At 39.2% G+C, this 17,309-nt stretch overlaps 1 protein-coding gene across 3 annotated transcripts in view; it reads right to left on the reverse strand.

Moving 5' to 3' along the window:
• stk33 (serine/threonine kinase 33) overlaps window positions 1-17,309 on the reverse strand; it is a 189,800-nt gene that overhangs the window by 101,536 nt on the left and 70,955 nt on the right. For 2 of the 3 annotated variants that reach the window (XM_041198447.1, XM_041198449.1), the window contains one exon: window positions 3,952-4,067. The exons of the other annotated variant lie outside the window; for it this stretch is intronic. The gene's annotated coding sequence lies outside the window, so the exon portion shown is untranslated. The remainder of the gene's footprint in view (window positions 1-3,951; window positions 4,068-17,309) is intronic. 3 annotated transcript variants of the gene reach the window in all.

Consider the following 17,309-nt stretch of genomic DNA (forward strand, 5'->3'; position numbering starts at 1 on the left):
ATTATCTATCTTCTCATTCTGGTCTCCATGTTAGTTGATATCATTAATAGTTCACTCTCCTCAGGCACTGTCACTTCTTCATAGAAAAATCCCTTGGCACCACCATCTTTGCAAACTAACGCCCCATCTTCAAAATCCCTCACTTTTCCAAAGTCCTTAAATGTATTGTTGCTTCCCAAATTTGTATCCACCGTTCAAGGAACTCCATGTTATTTCACTCCAAACAAGTTTCCATCTTTGCCATAGATTTGAAATGGCTCTGATAGTCACAAATGGCATCCAAGATGACTGTGAAAAAGGTCAACTATCCCTCCTCATTCTTCTAAACCTATCTGCAGCCTTTAACACAGTTGACCATACCATCCTTCTGCAACACTTCTCCATTGTCTTCTAGCTGAATGAGCCAAAACTCAATTGGTTCCATTCTTATCAGTCCAGCTGTAACCTGAGAATCACCTGCAACGGCTTCTCTTCTCGTTCCTCCACTGTTACCTCTGCTGAACCCGAGGATCAGTTCTCTGGAACCCTCATCCATGCCACTGTTACCTTATTGCAATATACTCCTGGCTAGCCTCCCAGGTTATATCCTTAATAAACTTGAAGTCATTAAAAACTCTGATGCTGTGTCCTAATTCACACCACATCCAATTCACTCATCACTCCTGCGCTCCCTGACCTACATTGGTGCCTAGTTAAGCAACACCTCGATTTTAAAATTCTCATCCTTGTTTTCAAATTCCTACATGACCTCAAAGCTCCCTATCTCTGTAGTATTTTCCAGTACAACAACCTTCTGAGATATCTGCAGTCCTCCAATTCTGGTCTTGAGCATTCCGATTTGAATTGTTTCAGCAGCCAAACTCTGGAATTCCCTCCCTAAACATTTCTTTTTTACTTTCTTCCTTTAAGATGCACCTTAAAACTTACCTCTTTGACCTTGCTTTTGATTATCAGTCCTAATCTCTCCTTACATAATGTGATGTGAAACTTTGTTTGATAATATTCCTTTGAAATGTCTTGGGACATTTTACTACATTAGCAGAGCTATATCAATACAAATTTTTTTTGTTGTTACTATCCTCTACATTCCTCAGTGTTCACTGCATTTCACTGTCTCCTATCATCAGAAAACTTTGAAATGATGTTCTTATACCCAAGTCCAGGTCATTAATATATATCAGAAATAGTAATCCCAATTCAGACTCCTTTGGAGCACCACAATAAATTTCCTTCCAGTCTGAAAACCACAATTTACCAATGCACTCTGCTTTCTGTTCCTTCGCCAATTTAGTATCCACACTGCTCCCTTCATTTAATCCGATGGGCTTCATTTTTGCTAACAAGTCTATTAAATTATACTTTGTCAAATGCATTTTGAAAATCCACATCAACCACATCACTCTGATCAACCCTCTTCATTAAAGTACTATGGAATTTTTTGGAATTTCATTCCTCATTGACAATAATCTTCACTTTAAACCAGCCTAGAAAGTTTGCTTTCTCCCCAACATGAGTCACACTACTAAATTCCATGAGAAACACATTAACCAGATAGGTTAATGAAGTTTAAAGCAAGAGTAAAAAGTAAATGTTATGTTATGCAGTTAAAAGCTAACAGTTAAACTCAACAGAGCAAATTAAGCACTAAGGAGGTGTTAATAATTAAGTATGAATTGCTTAATAACTTTTGGATTATCGAACTTCATTTGTAAAATGCAGCTGAGTACACATTAAAACGCAAATAGAAACTGACCATATCCAAATGATTAAAGGCATGTGAAAAAGAATTGTGTGGCCACACCGACGTAAAATGCAGTACAGTACAAAGCAACATTTATTGCAACTGGGAAAAAATATTCATTGCAATAGATACTATGTTGGAAGCTAAAAGAAAATATATCTGTACTTGCCTACTGGCACCCGAGGAGAGTAAATTGTAACAGGAAAACCTGTCTTATCAGGAATGCCAATACCTTTTCCTAGTCTGTGCTAAGTGCAAAAATGTAATGGGAATGGAAACCTTGTAGCCTTTTTTTTTTAAACAGTACATCCCTAACTGTAATTAAAACAAGTGAATGTCTGAAATAAACTTGAAAGCACTGATGACTTGGTAATTGTACTGAAACTGTCAATAGTAGAGATGGAGCATTTAAAAATGACAGTGAGTAATCAAGGCAAATTGATAGAGATATGAAAGACTGCTGTATTTGCAGAACTGCTTAAAAAGGGTTGTTGTCCATAATTATGAAGTAGAACTTGGATAAAGAAAAACACAGGCATAAAGTAATTCCCACTACAATTGAACTCTTCCCTGTATTGCCTTCGTGTAAATTTATGAATGTTAGTGCACAACCAGAAATATACACTAAAATTACTTCTACTTATTTATCTACTCTCAAACATAACTTTATCAAAGAAAATGTAAGTTATAATGCTTAATGTGTTATTTACACAAAGTATGTTCTCTTAAGAATCCTTTGCTTCTTGCTGCTGCATTGCATGCTTGTTATATACTGGTTGTTTGCCGTTCTTTCATTTTTTTCCCTCTCTGCTGTTTCTATTCCCTACTCTCTGTTCCTGACTTTCAGTTCCTTTTTCCTACTGTTTATGTCCAAGGTTCCCTATATTCCTCCTGCATACTTACCTCTCTGTCCCAATCATTGCTCACTCCAGCTTTCACAGAAATAATGAGGAAACTGCACTGAGATGGGGAAAATGCCAATCTCCCTTTCAATATGAAAGCAGTCCATTTTCACAATAGGAACTAGCTGATTGTACACCACAACGACATGGAATGCCCACCTATCAGTAACATTTCCGGATGCTGCTTTAAAATTAGAAGCCAGCAAAATATAAACAGAATAAAGTGATACCTTTTAAAAGCATGCTGAACACAAAACATAATATGGAACAAGCTAAGGACAGACCTAGCCGCCAAAAATGGGCATCAATTAGGTACAGCAGATCATAAAAACTGTTTATGACCACAATCTGTAACCTTGTGCCCAGCACATTTTTCATTCTTCATTTTCCATGAAGTAAGTAGGCCAAGACTTCAATTGGCTATTTCAATGCAAAGTGTAGAGAAGCCAAGAGGAGCACCAGGTGTCCTTATTGCTCCAATGACATTTGCTCAACAATAATGTGAACGTATACAGTATCTTCAAGGTGGAAAAGTACATAAATGCTTCAGAGGCATATCAAAATGCTGTGGATAAGGAGGAGATATTAGGAGAGGTGACCAAAACTTAGTCAAAGAAATAGGTATTAAGGAGGAGAGGAGGTGGCAAGGCAAAAGGGTTTAGGGAAAGAATTCCAGAGTGTGGGTTCTAGGCAGCTGAAGAACAACAGGCCTGAGTCCGTAAACTGTTCTAGGGAGGGGATTGTAAATCTGGGAAAGGCTACAATGACAGGGAAAGGCAAGGCATTGAAGAGATTTAGACATCAGAATCAGAAGGTAACAACTTAGGTCGTCCCAATGCAGCTCATCCAAAACCGATGCCAGAAAGCAACCTATCAAAAAATGTGAGTGTTCTATTGCATGAGTTTGTAGAGGGAGAGGCTTTCAGGGGTCAGGTGTGAACCGCTCATCTCAGAGTGCCAAGTCCTGCCATGCATTTGAAGCCACAAAACTACAACGGCAATCTCCAACACCGAAACAAAGAGCTATAATGCTGTGGGAACACTATTCAGTCTAAGATCCCCTTTAAGCCTCATAGATGTTGGGTTAATATCTTTGAAATCCACTCCTAACACCATTGAGACAGCACTATTCCAAGGACTATAGTAGTTCAAGGAGACGGTCTACCACACCTTCTCAGGCCAAGCAAAGATGGTTATTCAATGTGGCCTTGTCAGCATCACTCACATCCAAAGATCAAATAAAATATCGTGAAACAGCATAGATTTATGTGTGACTGCTGTAAATAGTCTGGAAGCTGATCAACTAACCGTTCCTCCCTCCTCCACCATCGCCGCACCTCTCCCACAAGTCAGGCAAGGCGCAGCTAAGGAGAATTGAATTGGATTGACACTCCCGCAGTGAAAGAACAAGCCTTGGAAGAGACCTGCATTCAAAAGTAGAGAAAGACAAGATCATGTAAAACTACATATAGCCATGACATGAGTAAGAGTCTCTTTACTGATACTCCATAACATTTACCTGCACTTGTTTTCTGTTCTGTTTCACCAGCACTGCATAGATTCCCACAGTTTTTGTGGTTCAGTCTTTCTGCCTCTCAGGTCAGAAGCTTAAATATCCCATGTACCTTTAAAATGCATTGACTTCATAGCAAGTTTCAATTAGACATAAAATAATCCATTAAAAATGTCACAGCCATTTCCAAACTGAATGATCCATGAGAGGGAGTTGTTTGCAACTACCAAAGAAAGATTTCCTAGCTTAACTGGTTCGCTAAAGCTATTTGGAAGTCAAAAATAAAAGCCGATCTTCTGGAAAGCTAGACATACTGGAGCCAGATAATCATTTCAGACCTTCCCCAATCTTACTTTTATATTCATATAAAACATGACGTATTAACATATTTATACACAGTTAATTTTTCCACTTTCTACTAATGACAGTACCATGAAATCTGTCATAGAGTTAAGCTGACTCAAAGTATACACTATGCTCTCCACAAATAGCAATAACCAAATCCAATTAACAACTTTAACATAACTGAAATGGAAGTGCCAAAAAATCCATTCCATGATATCAATTGCTAAGGATTTCCTCAGGTCTTCTACCCCTCTGTTGCCATATCTTTGTTGCAAGTCCAGCAGAAATCCTATTGATGAACATATACAGCAATTCTGCCAAATTTATGCTAAAGTTAATGTCACAGAGCCAGAGGTTCCCAATGAAATTGTCATCCAACAAATCCTGGTGAGATCCCAGTAAATCGGAACTGAACTACTGGTATAGTTGTCCAAAAGGGTAGCAAAACAAACCCAAGTGATTCATGCATCTTGCCTTACCTCAGTGCTGTGTAAAATTATGAAAAAAAGTGCCAGAAGTAAGCTTAAATATTATCTATATGATAATAACTGAGCAAGAAGCCAACAAGGATTCAGATGGGAAAGATCTTGCTTGACCAACTTTCTTGATTTTTTTTTAGAAATTGACATCCCAAGTGGACTGTGGAAAGATGATGCTGTATACCATGACTTCATTAAAGCATCTAACAAAAACAAGAGGCTAATATATAGAACAATGGTTGGTTAAAGATAAAGCTATACAAAAATAAAACAAAACAATGGATTTCATTTCTAAAGGGATTGAATTGAAAAGCAGGAAAGTTACGTTAAATATGTACAGTACCTTCGTTAGGCTACACTTGGAGCACTGAACAGTTCTGCTCCCCATTTAATAAAAAAGGATATAGAGTGTGAGAAGAAGGCGCAAACAAGATTTACAAGAATAATACCAGAACTGAGAGGTTGCCAGGAAAGACTGAACAAACTGAGGCTCTTTTCTACAGAGAAGAGAAGCTTGAGGAGTGACCCGGTAGAAGGTGAGATTTTGAAAATGAAGTGTTATACAAATATATCAATCTGAATTCAAAATAGTAAACAATGCAAAATAAAGAATTCAACAGTCTTATTATTTTTAGTTTTGTTCTCAATAGTATCAATATTTATATGGAAAAGTCTATTATTTCCAGAACCTGCTCTGAGAATGTCATACACTTCTAACTACAGTTATGTAGCCCTTTAGTTCAATCAATTACTTAATAAGTTATCAAAGGATACATAGTAACAAGGTTTTCCACTGTGGAGATTCCAAAGTACAATTCTCCAGATGAGTTGCTCACACAGGTTTTTTAACTGACAACTTGCATGATCTCATAGCAACCATATTGTTATGATGTTGCCTATTGCAGTACTAAGATGATTGCACAACTAACCAGTGCAGATTACAATGCTAGGTTTCCAAATATACAGGTGGGCCAACATGACAACACTATCACAGAACAGCATTTATAAATCAAAAGATGAACCAAGTCACAAAGTCACTGAATATTGTAACACAGATGGAAGCCATTAAACTATTTAAAACTACCAGGTTATTATGACACAGCCGATGGTAAAGGCTAAGTTGTTCAAATCCCAGAGGGAAATCCATTTATGCAATTTGTGTCGAGATGCAGACTTTGAATTCAGTAGGAATAAGACCGAGTCTCGTGGTTTTTATGTAATATTAAATTAAACATTTATTAATTTAACAACAAATTAAACACGTACGCATGGCTACAAATTACTACTAAAATGACTTTTCAACAAATCCCCAAATTAATCATCCTCAGGTAAATCTCCACAAAGGCAACAGTAACCCATAGACTTTAAATAAACACCAGGCAAAGCACATTTGACCTTATGAATTCCAAAGGAGGTTCCTTTGCAAGTTGGTTGGAGGTGTACAGGCTGGTTTGGTCTTAAATACCTTACACACACAAACTCATTTCCCTTTGAATGTAAATTTTCTATTGTATCACTAGGGGTAAAATTTTTCGCTCGGAGGGCAGGCCTGCGCCTGAGCCGACTGAGCGTAAAGTGACGCGCAATATTTTGGTCAGCGTGCACACGCTGGAGTCGGCAGCATGCCCACCAACAATTAAGAGGCCTATTAAGGCCATTGAAAAGTTAATTAAAATAAATTTTTGCTGCCCGTCTAATGTACTTTTTTGGAAACCTCATCCATGGGCGGGATGAGATTTCCAAAAGCAAAATAAAAATAAAATAAAAACTTTAATTTTTCATTAATAACATGTCCCTGCTCAAATGACAGAGTCTTATGAGGGGACATGCTTCATTACATTTTTATTTTTAAATTTTTTTTTTATATATCTTCATCGCCCTAAGGCAGCTCTGTGCCTCAGGGAGATTATGTAGCGCTCACTCGGCTTACCCTCCTCCCCCACCTGCACAGGCAGCACTCAGTGCTGCCACTCATGTTTCACGCTGGGTGGGCCTTAATTGGCCCGCCAGCATCAAAGTGCCTTTCCGGCCAGATTGGCAGCATGGATCTGAGTAGGGTAAGATTGCGATGGCTTCCCGAACGCCCCCGCACGCTAAGAGCAAAATTCTGCCCTATTTCTTTTGAACTTCAGCTCTTCTAACAATAAAACCCCTTTCATAGCACCAATTTTATTAGTAAGCTGAAAAAATAAACACATTGTTTGGTTTCTTCCAGCTAGACTCAAGATTTTACCCTGTAGTCTTGAATGGTTTATTCAACAAATGCAAATGAACACTTTTTCTTACTGTTCTCCTTACTGTTCACCCAATTAACATCTCAAAACTACAATACATCAATAGCATCCAGGACAGCTGGCTTTAATCCAATTAAGACACACACAAATACACACCTATACACAGACCCCCAGCTTGGCCTAAATAGCCAAGTGGTTATGGTACTGGGTTTGTAACCCCAAGATCAAGAGTTCAAATCTCACAATGGCAAACTATGAAAACAATGTAACTTCATCTGAAACAGATGGAAACGGGTTTGTACTCGAAAGAGTTACAGTTGCCTGCTAATTTTGCTTGGCTTAAATAGCCAAGTGGTTATGGCACTGGGTTTGTAACCCCAAGATCAAGAGTTCAAATCTCACAATGGCAAACTATGAAACAATGTAACTTCATCTGAAACAGATGGAAACAGGTTTACTCAAAAGAGTATCAAGAGTTCAAATCTCACAATGGCAAACTATGGAACAATGTAACTTCATCTGAATAGGAACAGATGGAAACGTGTTTGTACTCGAAAGAGTTACAAGCTACACTGGGAGAATTTACAAAATAATCAAGAATTCAAATCTCACACTGGCAAACTATGAAACAATGTAACTTCATCTGAATCGGAACAGATGGAAACGGGTTTGTACTCGAAAGAGTTACACAGACCCCCACTAGAATGCTATTTTTAAAAATAACTTTCAATAACATTATACACATTAATATCTCTTCATGACACGAGTCTTCGAAAGAAAAACAGAAAATGCTGGAAAAAGTCAGCAAGTCTGACAGCATCCCTGGAGAGAGAAACAGAGTTAACATTGAGTCTGTATGAATCTTCTTCAGAGCTAAAGAGAAGAACAAATGTGATGGAATTTACACTGTTTAAGGGGGTGGAGTGGGTAAAGCAGGATAGAAGGAAAGCAATAGGTGGGGACTAAGGAGAGATTGACAAAGGTGTCATGGACATAAGATAAAGGGAGTGTTAATGGTAGTGAAGACTAAACAAGGTGCTGATAGTAGCATAAAGATAAGGAAGCAGAATGTGCTAATAGCAGAACAAGGCTCAGCACTCTGAAAGAACAACATAGAACAAGTAGATGGCTCTTTTTGGGGGGGTGTGGTTGGGGAAAAAGGACAAAAGAATGGGATTAAAAAGGGGATGAAATAGGATAAAACAATGAATAAAAATAAAAATAAATAAAAATAAAATTTTAAAAGGGATTAAAAAGGGGGTGAAGATGGGAGAGGGTTCATAGTCTGAAGCTGTTGAACTCAATGTTAAATCCAGGTTGGAAGATGAGGTGCTGTTCCTCCAGTTTGTGGTGGGCTTCAAAAGGTCTTCGAAAGAACTAGCTACTGGGTTTCATTTGCCTGGTGTCTCACCATTCACTAGTCAATTTTTATCTTAAATATTTAACCACTTTCCTTTCAAAAGCCACATGAACTCTGCTTCCACAACCGCTCCTGGAAGAACATTCCCTGCCCTAACTCGTGTTCTCCCAATTTCTTCCTTCATTCTTTTATTTATGATAAATAAATGGCATCGACTAAGCAACTAACTGAGGAGGGCCCTTATATACTTTATTAATGCCCCTCAGATTTTGAGCACCTCTATCAGATCGCCTCTTAATCTCTGACAAAAAGGTACCTCAGTTTCTCTATCAGCTTCTCGTCTGTAACTTAAGTTTTTAATCTCTGACATTGTCATAGTCAATCTCTGCTGCATGTCCCTGACATTCTCCTCAAAGTAGGGCACCCAAAATTGGCAGAATACTCTAACTGCTATCTAACCAATGATTTTATCTTTTTAACATTACCTCTTTGCTTTTGTAATCAGTTCCTCCATTTATAAATTACAGGATTCCTATGAATTAAAAATGTTAAATTAAAATTATTAGTATCAATTAGTATTATTAAATCAAAAGTATTAGTGGCAAACTAAAGTTACTAGAATCTATCAATAGAGACAGAGTGACTGTGCACTTGAACAAGTATCAATTGGTCAAAGAGAGGCAGGATGGATCTGAGTAGGGTAAGTCTGACTTATCAAGTTAATTATTTTGCGATCACTAGCATGGTGGATAAGGGGATAAATATGGATGTCATTCATATGGACTTCCTAAAGGCATTTACTAAGGTTCTACACAAAATATTATTAGTGAAGAGGAAAACTCATGGAAGTGGGTGCGTTAATAATTTAAGAGGACACTCTTAGTTACCATGAAAATATGAAAATCCCAAGTACCAAACCAAGAAATGGAATTTGACTAACTCAGTCACTGCAATTCAGCTATGCTTTTGAGATTTCATTGGTAATGTTTATTTTAAAAAATACATTCAGCACATCAGATTTTTCTAGTAAAAGCAAACTCCATCTCTTTATAACGGTATGGCTTTTCTTGTCTAGACACTCACGAGTCCTGCAGAAACCTTGGCCCTTGCTGGTTATATCATGACGCCATGTGGGATCCTCTTTGATTTTGGAAGGTGGAGGAACAAACATTCTGCTAGACCATGGCTTTGGATAAAGACTGTCAAAGATTTATTAAATAGCAAACTAAGCAAACAGCAGCAAAAATGTACTGTAAATTTACAGTAGTTATAGGGTTAGCAATCCCTCTTTAGAGGAAGGAAAATAAATAGTTGCATTTGCTACGCAAAATTTCAATATGAACTGGACCTAGTTTAAGCTCCCTTATGTTCCACATGGTGTGTGTAGAAATGGCTTCTGATGCAATCCTTTGTTTTACCAAAGGTGACTGAGGTCACATGACTCTGGTAAGCGGCCGTACTCAAAAGACAAAAGTGCACAAAGGCATTTCTTAAACATTCCCCTGATCATAAAAAGTGAAAACAAATTGCATGCACTCTCATTTGCAGTTACAAGTTACCCACATCCTTGGTCTGCAAAATCATCACGCATGAACAAATAAACTGTTCTTTCTAGTCTTTTCTGAGATGTCATAAGTTATGAGCGGTCCTTTAGTTTGCTTAGCTTGATGTTGCTTACAAGCACTGCACTGGCTGATCTCGATGCCCATATTTGATGGGTAGAGCACTTCTCTTACCTTCTTCAGAGTAGACTCAATTCCTTGATGGCTTGCATGGCTGCACTTCAACACCTCTCTTATCTCTAATTCCTTTGTACAAGGTACCATCTTGGACAAGCACTTCATCCCTGTATGCCCAATACTCTGTGATAGCAACCAGATGTCCCTTTGATGGCTTCAGGCCATCCTTTCATCACTATTTCCTGTAGCACTTGGAGAGTTGTATCTATTGTAGTTTGCCTGATCTGAGCTTGATGCTTGCCTATCGGATTCACTGGGCAGAATTTTCCCAGAATTGCACTAAGTGCAGTGGCAGGCAAGTAAAATGTAGTCCTACCCGCCGACAAAAATGGCAGGTTTTCATGTCATATGTTCCCAAGCCCGCCTCATTATTTATGCATTCCAGGAAAACACGCTGTTTCCATGGCAGGCAGGCTCTCATCCGCATGCTCGTTATCACCCCGCTGTTGCATCGTGCCAGCACCATCTTTAAAAGGCAGCCGCCCGCAGAGCACTCATTGCCACCAGCTAACCACCACTATACAGGAGACATGGCCAGCAAAGGCAAAAGCACTGCAGCCCTCTGCTTCAACAACGGGTCTCTTGAGCGACTGCTGGATGCCATGGAGGTGTAACAGGATTTTCCCTATGCCCGCTCTGGCCACAGGATGGGTAGCAATGTCACCAACCTGGCTTGGGAGATGTTGGCAGCAGTGGTCTGTGCAAACACCCTGCAGTGAAGGACAGGCACCTAGTGCCGCAAAAGGATTAATGATCCCCTCCATTCTGCCATGGTAAGTCACTCTTTTCATCACTCCCAACTCTCCCACTCACAAACCCATCACACATCCACAGTAGCCTCACTCACTGCCAGTGCATGTTTCCTAGGAACGCATAAATAACAAAGCAGGCTTGGGAAGATACGGCGTGAAAACCCGCCATTTTCGTCGGTGAGTAGGACTCCATTTTACTTGCCCATGGTCAGACTCTAACACTACTTTCTTTCTCCCAAACAAGCGCTGATTAAAATGCTCACAAGCAAGGGCAATAGCCAGGTGCTCTTTCCCAATCTGTGCATAACGTTGTACAGTTTGAGTTAATGTTCCAGATGCAAATGCAACTGATTGTCCTTCCTGCATGAGAGTTGCTCCAAGTCCTGTTTCGTTGGCATCACACTGCAGGTTGACTTCGTCGTTGAAATCGTAGTACCTCAGAACTAGTTTTGTGATGCAAGTGAAATCTGTTGCTTGTTCGCTGCCCCAATACCACTGAACATCCTTTGCAGTGAGATTGCTGATGACAAATTGGGCAAAACTTTTGCTTAGTAGTTCACAAATTCAACAAGTCATTGCACTGCTTTTACATCTATTGATTGCTGCATCTCTGCTATAACTTACCCTTATCAGGATCAAGGAAAAGTTCTCTTGCTATCTGTATATGACCTATGTACTTCAGTCATTTTCAGTTGCAGTTTTTTCTTGTTCAGCTTCAGGTTCATCTGGTGAGCTCTGTCTATCACTCTCACTAGATTCTGATCAGGGCCTGGAATGGCTTCTTCCACTGTATTTCAACATCCATAATCTAGCAGGTCATCCACAATCACTTCCACTCCAGGAAGATCGTTGACTATCTCATTTTGTCTACACTTCCAGAGCAGAGAAATGCCAAACAGCACATGCAGCCACCTGTACCTCCCAAAAGGCATCTGGAACGTAGTCAGAAAACTACTACTTTCAACCAGCTTCATTTGCCAGTATGCATGCTTCACATCTGGGGTGGTAAAGACATATGTCTTGGCAAGGTGTGGCAAAGTTTCTTCAATAGTTGACATGGAGTAGCAAGATCTCTTCAAAAGTTTTACTGAGGTCCTTTCAACCTGTGCACACTCTCAGCCTTCCAGGTTTTTTCACTGCTACCACATCGCTAATCCAGTCTGAAGGAGTTGTCACTTCCTTGATTACTCCCATCTTTTCAACCTCCTCTTTTCTTTCAGGCTGGATTTGAGGGCAGCTGAAACTCTCCTCAGAAGATGCTGAGTTGGTCTCACATTCTTATCTGCTTCAGGATAATGTTCACCAGGAAGACATCCAAGATCTGTGAAAACATCTCAGGATCTGTTCAACATTCAGTGGCATGGTGCAATGCAAAATGCTGCAAGTCTTTTCTGGTACATGAAGGGTTACCGGCCAAAGCTTTTAAATTGTTTCAGCTAAGATAAGAGGATTTTGCTCAATGTCTACTATCTAGAAGTGTAGATCTTCTTTCTTCCCACTGCATTGGGCTCTCAGCTTAGTTTGTCCTCTTGGGGCAAGGATCATTCCATCATATAGCCTCAATTATACCTTCAATGGCTTCATTTTTGGTTATCATCTTCAGCAACTTCACACAGGTCTACAAGGCTCCTGATGTTGCAAGTAGCATTGGTGTCTGAATCTTCATATTAACTCAATGCTCTCCTTCATCTGTTGTCATCTTTTTAATACTCTCAAATCATTTTTTACCTTGAGACTTGACGGTGTTAACCTGTTCTAGGATGTAGAATGATTGGTCAGAATCATGGACCGACATCCCTCCAGCAACCATCTTTATAGGTTTGCTTTTCTTCCTTCCAGCAAAGCAATTGCATGCAAACCGATTCAACTTCTTGTAGTTAAAGCACTGTTTTCCCCACACTGGACACGTTTCTTTTTATATATTTACATCCAGCGTTCTGGCCTTGATTTTTTTTTGTTGGCTCCTTTGTAAATAGTTCTTATTTTTCTCCATTGTCTTGTGCTTGGGAGGCCTGAACTGCCTCGCCGCATGGTGCAAAGCCTCATCAGTTCTCCCATCAATATTCTTCAGCTGATGATGAATCACTTCAGAGTTTCTCTGCATGTCAACAGCTTTCTAACTGACAATAAGTTTATTTTCTTTCAACAGATGTGCTCTCATGTTGGTACCTCTTGTTCTAATGGCAATCCTATCTCTAACGAGATCATCCTTCCGTCGCCCAAACTCAAGATACAGCTAGTACAGTAGTCTCAATACAGTCACAAACTGATCAATATTTTCCCCCTCTTCCCGAGCTCTGGTATTGAACCAATAAGGTTCCTAAATAACATTAGTAGAGGATTCAAAGGGGATCTTCAAGGCCAACAGAATTTCACAAGACTGGCTTTTTTGCTCCTCGGAGAGGTCTGGGGTGAAATTCAGCTTGTAGCACTCCTTCTCCAGCACTGTTAAGAGGGTTGCTACTCTTATTTGTTTGGGTTTCTTGATTAACTCTCTGGCAATTTCTGTCATTAAGAATGGAAGAATTTCCAAATCATTTTCACATCTCCATTCATCTCTACAGGAGCAGGTACTGGAATATTCAAAGGTATTCTGACTCACACAGCAGTCAATGCCTTGCACAAAGTTGCAGACTGAAGTTTTAATTATTCTCTGCTGCTTCATTTAGTGACTGGCTCTCTTACAGCTATCAAAATCCACTCAAATTCAGCTGCACTCTCCTGACACCATATTCCGTTTGGTGTGTAAAAATGACTTCTGCCTTGATCCTTTGTTTTACAAAAGATGACCTGAGGTCACATGACTATGGCAAGCCACAGTACTCAAAAGGCAACAATGCACAAAGGCTTTTCTTCAAAACGCCCTCTTTGTTTAGTTTGCATATCTTAACATTCTGTTCTCTCTTTGGAGAATGGTGTAGAGGATTGGAAGGATTTTGCAGGATTAACAATCCTGCTTTGAACCGCATGAATACTCCTTCAATGGCCAACAAGTCCTGCAGTGCCAGGGTCTTCTGGCTCAGAGGTGGAGTGTTACCAGCTTAACCACTTGAGCTCCTAGGTTCAAGCTCCTGGATTTTACTTTAACTGTTGGTTTGCTGTTTATCTTATATGGTATCTCCCTGGTCCATCTATATCTTCCTGATGGGTTCAAGTGGACTACTTAATTGGAATGAAACAGATACTTTCAAAATCTTACCAGGAAATGTAAACATGCATATCTTAAACAGAAATGTGAAACGAAAATAAAATCCACAAGATGTTTTATTTGGATTGACCCATGCCTTGGAGATTTGTCACAAACATATACCCCAATTTTCTTCTTCTAATATCAGACATCTGGAAAGTTACATGGTGTTGATTTTGCCTGGATGCAAAATGCTGACAACACTAATTTTATTTGTCAACTTGTTTGCATCTTTAGTCACGGGTCCAGACAAGGGAACAAAACATGGAATATTATTTAAATCATTAGGTCAATAAATTCTGAAAGCCTTTAGAGTCTCAAAATGCATTTAAATCTATTAACAGTCTTTCCCAAGGGCGAACGATAGAGTATCAAGCAGTAACAAGAAAAAGGAAAGAGAATGCCCCACACGCTGGCTTCAACTGATCGATTGTCACTGGCTCTATCTGTAGTCCAATAATATGTTTGTGGCAAGCAGCCTTACAGAAGATATCATAATTCTGTATCTGGCTTTGCTAACCCAGACCCTTAAAAGAAACATCCTCAGCTTCATTGCCAGGTTATGTGTGCCAAAGCCTACAAATATGGTTGATGATACTTTGGCAAGCACAACTAATCAGGCTTTGCTGGCTGACAACCCTTTAATGCAGTGGCATGACATGTAAAGCATGACATTCTGCGATCAAGATACTGTTGAAGAACCATTCAGCTCATGTTAATCATTTCAGCTCCTCTGTCTGCCCATGTTTTTTTTTAATTCATTTACAGGATGTAGGCTTCACTGGCTAGGCCAGCATTTATTACCCATCCCTAAATGCCCTTGAGAAGGTGGTGGTAAGTTGCCTTCTTGGACCACTGTGGAAACCATTGTATGGGCATACAGCACCTCTTGTACATTGCAACCTGTCTGGCATTTCTATAGGGGGTCTCCCTCTTCTTTGCAGCACCTCAACATTGAGAAGCTGATATAGATGGCTGTCATAGTGCTGCAGAAATATAAAAACAGTTAAAAGGCTCAACAGAACATACGTACCAGGAGGAAACAAAAGAAAATGAAAAATGGGTAAAAATAGTCTTCAAACAGCAAAAAATTTACTTGAACATTTTAATGATTAAAAAGCTTTGGATACTCAGTTATACTGCATAGAATTACAAAGTATTTACAGCACAAAAACAGGCCATTCAATCCAACAGCTCCATACCATTGTTTATGTTCCACACAAGCCTCCTCCCACTCTTGCTCATCTAATCCTTTCAGCATATCCATCAAGTCCTTCCTCTCTCATGCATTTATTGTTTTTTTGTTTCTGTAGCAAAATACGTGGGAAACATCAGAATGGCATTGGGGTGTCACTAGCATTTATTAATAAAGCTCCTTTCTGCTCAGCTCAGGAAATGCACAAAGTGCACTATTAAACAACAAACTGGTATTGGGAGTTTCTGCATATTTATCCTCTCTGCAATGTTCCAGAAATAAATGCAAATGTGCATTCCGGGGAAGTACATAATGAACAACATATGCTCTGGGATCACAATGTATCAAGACAAGCTGAGTGAAACAGATTTTTAACCCCTTACTTGATGGCAGAAAGAAAGAAGCTAATGACAAGATACAAAATATGTAATTATTTTGGGTAGATCACTTTCCTCAGATTCAATGCTTCCGAATGTCATTAACACAACACTTCGAGGACCAAGGCTGGGACTATATCTGATTTGTTTTGAAACGGAAGGTGAAGTCCAACCAAATGATCGAGTCCACTGATACAGAAAATGCTTCTGCAAATCTTGAAGATGTACTTTACGGAAACCATGTCCTAGCTAGTCCAGACTGCTACTGGTCTTTCATATTCCACAAAGACTAACAGAACTGTGGATGTACCTACACCACATGGACTGCAGCAGTTCAAGACTTCTCAAGGAGAATTAGGGATAGCCTAGCCAGTAACACCCACATCCCGTGAATGAATAAATAAAAAGAACATTGGCAGAACATGCCCCTTCACAATAGGTCAGCATTAAAGTCATGGGTTGATTGTAATCGCACTCAAGAATAATAATGAGAAGACAGAGTAAATATGGTTTTAAGTAGAGTTGAAACTTCCAGTTGAAGCTTTCTTTTTTAATTGTTGAAAAGATTGTTTCCCATGGCAGTAATTTGAGCCACAGGTAAATAGATTGGCGTTCTTCAGATGTGGGTATGGGCATGAATCAGTGAATTAAAGTTAAGCAAATTTAACTTCACTTTAATGAGGAAAATACTACACGGCATTTTATGAATTCAATTAACATTTACCTAACCGCATAAGATGTAGTCAGCTTAGTTTTATAAGCAATAGGTCATGCCTCACAAATCTACTGGAATGCTTTGGGGCAGTAGTTGAATCAGTGGGGAAGAGCTATCAAGTGGATTGAAATTACTTGAATTTTGCACGCATCCGATAGGGTTCCCTATTTAAGCTTTCTAAGTAATGATAATAATGGTGCATACAATTGACAACAAATTAGCTAGCTGACTTCAAATCTGGTTTGCAAATAAAAATCAATCAACAGGAAATTGTGACATTACACATTCCAGGCTTAGTCTGGAGGGTAGTAACCAATAGATTCCACCATTCCAAATTCTAGCTTTTATACTATGCATAAAGCATATACACTCATAAACCATATGGTGAAGGATACCTCTAAAAGTCATCACATTGGCTGAGGACATCATCCTACATGTAGAAAGTGACTGCATTCAAAAGGCAAAATGACAGCTTATGGTTTTGGGCAGAATCTGAAATATTGGCCTTTCTTCTCTTTATAGAGGTAATGAAAACACACACTATGAAAATTAGGGATAAAAACTACCCAGCAAAATACTCTAGCTGGAGATTTCTGACAAAGAAACCCAATAGAATACAAGGTGCTTGCCACTGACTGCCAGCTCAGAAGAAAAGGAAGTACAGGATAATTTTTCAAAAGAGGGAGATGATTTGAGAAAATAGGAAGGTATACTCATGAGGGGTTTTAGCCAATCAAATGTTAATTGGAACATCAAGAGCCAGGATTGCT

This window comes from Carcharodon carcharias, chromosome 10 (genome assembly GCF_017639515.1).
Source record: "Carcharodon carcharias isolate sCarCar2 chromosome 10, sCarCar2.pri, whole genome shotgun sequence".
Classification (NCBI taxonomy): domain Eukaryota; kingdom Metazoa; phylum Chordata; class Chondrichthyes; order Lamniformes; family Lamnidae; genus Carcharodon; species Carcharodon carcharias.